Here is a 6,000-nt window from a genome sequence, read left to right as displayed (position 1 = left end):
ACAGGTGTCTCCAATGGTCGATGTTGGGTTGGCGTATTTCGAGATTAGGATTTGTCACTCCGATTGTCGGAGAGGTATCTCTGGGCCCTCTCGGTAATACACATCACATAAGCCTTGCAAGCATTACAACTAATATGTTAGTTGTGAGATGATGTATTACGGAACGAGTAAAGAGACTTGCCGGTAACGAGATTGAACTAGGTATTGGATACCGACGATCGAATCTCGGGCAAGTAACATACCGATGACAAAGGGAACAACGTATGTTGTTATGCGGTCTGACCGATAAAAATCTTCGTAGAATATGTAGGAGCCAATATGGGCATCCAGGTCCCGCTATTGGTTATTGACCGGAGACGTGTCTCGGTCATGTCTACATTGTTCTCGAACCCGTAGGGTCCGCACGCTTAAGGTTACGATGACAGTTATATTATGAGTTTATGCATTTTGATGTACCGAAGGTTGTTCGGAGTCCCGGATGTGATCACGGACATGACGAGGAGTCTCGAAATGGTCGAGACATAAAGATTGATATATTGGAAGTCTATGTTTGGACATCGGAAGTGTTCCGGGTGAAATCGGGATTTTACCGGGTTACTGGGAGGTTACCGGAACCCCCCGGGAGCCATATGGGCCATCATGGGCCTTAGTGGAAAGGAGAAAGGGGCAGCCCAAGGGGGCTGCGCGCCTCCCCCCTTCCCCTAGTCCTATTAGGACTAGGAGAGGTGGCCGGCCACCCCTCTCCCTCTTTCCCCCTTGGGAATCCTAGTTGGAATAGGATTGGGGGGGGGAGTCCTACTCCCGGTAGGAGTAGGACTCCTCCTGCGCCTCTCCCTCTTGGCCGGCGCCCCCTCCCCCCTTGGCTCCTTTATATACGGAGGCAGGGGCACCTCTAAACACACAAGTTGACACAAGTTGATCCACGTGATCGATTCCTTAGCCGTGTGCGGTGCCCCCTGCCACCATATTCCTCGATAATACTGTAGCGGAGTTTAGGCGAAGCCCTGCTGCTGTAGTTCATCAAGATCGTCACCAAGCCGTCGTGCTGACGAAACTCTTCCCCGACACTTTGCTGGATCGGAGTCCAGGGATCGTCATCGAGCTGAACGTGTGCTCGAACTCGGAGGTGCCGTAGTTTCGGTGCTTGATCGGTTGGATCGTGAAGACGTACGACTACTTCCTCTACGTCGTGTCATCGCTTCCGCAGTCGGTCTGCGTTGGGTACGTAGACAACACTCTCCTCTCGTTGCTATGCATCACATGATCCTGTGTGCGCGTAGGAAATTTTTTGAAATTACTACGAAACCCAACAGTGGTATCCGAGCCTAGGTTATTGATGTTGATGTTATATGCACGAGTAGAACACAAGTGAGTTGTGGACGATACAAGTCATACTGCCTACCAGCATGTCATATTTTGGTTCGGCGGTATTGTTGGACGAGACGACCCAGACCAACCTTACGCGTACGCTTACGCGAGACCGGTTCCCTCGACGTGCTTTGCATAGAGATGGCTTGCGGGCGACTGTCTCTCCAACTTTAGTTGAACCAAGTATGGCTACGCCCGGTCCTTGCGAAGGTTAAAACGGAGTCTATTTGACAAACTATCGTTGTGGTTTTGATGCGTAGGTGAGATTGGTTCTTACTTAAGCCCGTAGCAGCCACGTAAAATATGCAACAACAAAGTAGAGGACGTCTAACTTGTTTTTGCAGGGCATGTTGTGATGTGATATGGTCAAGGCATGATGCTGAATTTTATTGTATGAGATGATCATGTTTTGTAACCAAGTTATCGGCAACTGGCAGGAGCCATATGGTTATCGCTTTATTGTATGCAATGCAATCGCGATGTAATACTTAACTTTATTACTAAACGGTAGTGATAGTCGTGAAAGCATAAGATTGGCGAGACGACAACGATGCTACGATGGAGATCAAGGTGTCGCGCCGGTGACGATGGTGATCATGACGGTGCTTCGGAGATGGAGATCACAAGCACGAGATGATGATGGCCATATCATATCACTTATATTGATTGCATGTGATGTTTATCTTTTTATGCATCTTATCTTGCTTTGATTGACGGTAGCATTATAAGATGATCTCTCATTAAATTATCAAGAAGTGTTCTCCCTGAGTATGCACCGTTGCCAAAGTTCGTCGTGCCCAGACACCACGTGATGATCGGGTGTGATAAGCTCTACGTCCATCTACAACGGGTGCAAGCCAGTTTTTGCACACGCAGAATACTCAGGTTAAACTTGACGAGCCTAGCATATGTAGATATGGCCTCGGAACACGGAGACCGAAAGGTCGAGCGTGAATCATATAGTAGATATGATCAACATAAATGATGTTCACCATTGAAAACTACTCCATCTCACGTGATGATCGGTCATGGTTTAGTTGATTTGGATCACGTAATCACTTAGAAGATTAGAGGGATGTCTATCTAAGTGGGAGTTCTTAAGTAATATGATTAATTGAACTTAAATTTATCATGAACTTAGTACCTGATAGTATCTTGCTTGTTTATGTTGATTGTAGATAGATGGCTCGTGCTGTTGTTCTGTTGAATTTTAATGCATTCCTTGAGAAAGCAAAGTTGAAAGATGATGGTAGCAATTACACGGACTGGGTCCGTAACTTGAGGATTATCCTCATTGCTGCACAGAAGAATTACGTCCTGGAAGCACCGCTGGGTGCCAGGCCTGCTGCTGGAGCAACGCCAGATGTTATGAACGTCTGGCAGAGCAAAGCTGATGACTACTCGATAGTTCAGTGTGCCATGCTTTACGGCTTAGAATCGGGACTTCAACGACGTTTTGAACGTCATGGAGCATATGAGATGTTCCAGGAGTTGAAGTTAATATTTCAAGCAAATGCCCGGATTGAGAGATATGAAGTCTCCAATAAGTTCTATAGCTGCAAGATGGAGGAGAACAGTTCTGTCAGTGAGCATATACTCAAAATGTCTGGGTATAATAATCACTTGATTCAATTGGGAGTTAATCTTCCGGATGATTGCGTCATCGACAGAATTCTCCAATCACTGCCACCAAGCTACAAGAGCTTCGTAATGAACTATAATATGCAAGGGATGAACAAGACTATTCCCGAGCTCTTCGCAATGCTAAAAGCTGCGGAGGTAGAAATCAAGAAGGAGCATCAAGTGTTGATGGTTAACAAGACCACTAGTTTCAAGAAAAAGGGCAAAGGGAAGAAAAAGGGGAACTTCAAGAAGAACGGCAAGCAAGTTGCTGCTCAAGAGAAGAAACCCAAGTCTGGACCTAAGCCTGAAACTGAGTGCTTCTACTGCAAGCAGACTGGTCACTGGAAGCGGAACTGCCCCAAGTATTTGGCGGATAAGAAGGATGGCAAGGTGAACAAAGGTATATGTGATATACATGTTATTGATGTGTACCTTACTAGAGCTCGCAGTAGCACCTGGGTATTTGATACTGGTTCTGTTGCTAATATTTGCAACTCGAAACAGGGACTACAGAATAAGCGGGCACTGGCAAAGGACGAGGTGACGATGCGCGTGGGAAACGGTTCCAAAGTCGATGTGATTGCAGTCGGCACGCTACCTCTACATCTACCTTCGGGATTAATATTAGACCTAAGTAATTGTTATTTGGTGCCAGCGTTGAGCATGAACATTATATCTGGATCTTGTTTAATGCGAGACGGTTATTCATTTAAATCAGAGAATAATTGTTGTTCTATTTATATGAGTAATATCTTTTATGGTCATGCACCCTTGAAGAGTGGTCTATTTTTATTGAATCTCGATAGTAGTAATACACATATTCATAATGTTGAAGCCAAAAGATGCAGAGTTGATAATGAAAGTGCAACTTATTTGTGGCACTGTCGTTTAGGTCATATCGGTATAAAGCGCATGAAGAAACTCCATACCGATGGACTTTTGGAACCACTTGATTATGAATCACTTGGTACTTGCGAACCGTGCCTCTTGGGCAAGATGACTAAAACACCGTTCTCCGGTACTATGGAGAGAGCAACAGATTTGTTGGAAATCATACATACCGATGTATGTGGCCCGATGAATATTGAGGCTCGTGGCGGATATCGTTATTTTCTCACCTTCACAGATGATTTAAGCAGATATGGGTATATTTACTTAATGAAACATAAGTCTGAAACATTTGAAAAGTTCAAAGAATTTCAGAGTGAAGTTGAAAATCATCGTAACAAGAAAATAAAGTTTCTACGATCTGATCGTGGAGGAGAATATTTGAGTTACGAGTTTGGTGTACATTTGAAAAACTGTGGAATAGTTTCGCAACTCACACCACCCGGAACACCACAGCGTAATGGTGTGTCCGAACGTCGTAATCGTACTTTACTAGATATGGTGCGATCTATGATGTCTCTTACTGATTTACCGCTATCATTTTGGGGATATGCTTTAGAGACGGCCGCATTCACGTTAAATAGGGCACCATCAAAATCCGTTGAGACGACGCCTTATGAACTGTGGTTTGGCAAGAAACAAAAGTTGTCGTTTCTTAAAGTTTGGGGCTGCGATGCTTATGTGAAAAAGCTTCAACCTGATAAGCTCGAACCCAAATCGGAGAAATGTGTCTTCATAGGATACCCAAAGGAAACTGTTGGGTACACCTTCTATCACAGATCCGAAGGCAAAACATTCGTTGCTAAGAATGGATCATTTCTAGAGAAGGAGTTTCTCTCGAAAGAAGTGAGTGGGAGGAAAGTAGAACTTGACGAGGTAACTGTACCTGCTCCCTTACTGGAAAGTAGTTCATCACAGAAAACTGTTTCAGTGACACCTACACCAGTTAGTGAGGAAGCCAATGATAATGATCATGAAACTTCAGATCAAGATACTACTGAACCGCGTAGATCAACCAGAGTAAGATCCGCACCAGAGTGGTACGGTAATCCTGTTCTGGAGGTCATGCTAATAGATCATGATGAACCTACGAATTATGAAGAAGCGATGGTGAGCCCAGATTCCGTAAAGTGGCTTGAAGCCATGAAATCTGAGATGGGATCCATGTATGAGAACAAAGTATGGACTTTGGTTGACTTGCCCGATGATCGGCAAGCAATTGAGAATAAATGGATTTTAAGAAGAAGACTGACGCTGATGGTAATGTTACTGTCTACAAAGCTCGACTTGTCGCAAAAGGTTTTCGGCAAGTTCAAGGAATTGACTACGATGAGACCTTCTCACCCGTAGCGATGCTTAAGTCCGTCCGAATCATGTTAGCAATTGCCGCATTTTATGATTATGAAATTTGGCAAATGGATGTCAAAACTGCATTCCTGAATGGATTTCTGGAAGAAGAGTTGTATATGATGCAACCAGAAGGTTTTGTCGATCCAAAGGGAGCTAACAAAGTGTGCAAGCTCCAGCGATCCATTTATGGACTGGTGCAAGCCTCTCGGAGTTGGAATAAACGTTTTGATAGTGTGATCAAAGCATTTGGTTTTATACAGACTTTCGGAGAAGCCTGTATTTACAAGAAAGTGAGTGGGAGCTCTGTAGCATTTCTGATATTATATGTGGATGACATATTACTGATTGGAAATGATATAGAATTTCTGGATAGCATAAAGGGATACTTGAATAAAAGTTTTTCAATGAAATACCTCGGTGAAGCTGCTTACATATTAGGCATTAAGATCTATAGAGATAGATCAAGACGCTTAATTGGACTTTCACAAAGCACATACCTTGACAAAATTATGAAGAAGTTCAAAATGGATCAAGCGAAGAAAGGGTTCTTGCCTGTGTTACAAGGTGTGAAATTGAGTAAGACTCAATGCCCGACCACTGCAGAAGATAGAGAGAATATGAAAGATGTTCCCTATGCATCAGCCATAGGCTCTATCATGTATGCAATGCTGTGTACCAGACCTGATGTGTGCCTTGCTATAAGTTTAGCAGGGAGGTACCAAAGTAATCCAGGAATGGATCACTGGACAGCGGTCAAGAACATCCTGAAAT

Source organism: Triticum dicoccoides, chromosome 1B (genome assembly GCF_002162155.2).
Source record: "Triticum dicoccoides isolate Atlit2015 ecotype Zavitan chromosome 1B, WEW_v2.0, whole genome shotgun sequence".
NCBI lineage: Eukaryota > Viridiplantae > Streptophyta > Magnoliopsida > Poales > Poaceae > Triticum > Triticum dicoccoides.
This window is presented reverse-complemented; position numbering follows the sequence as displayed.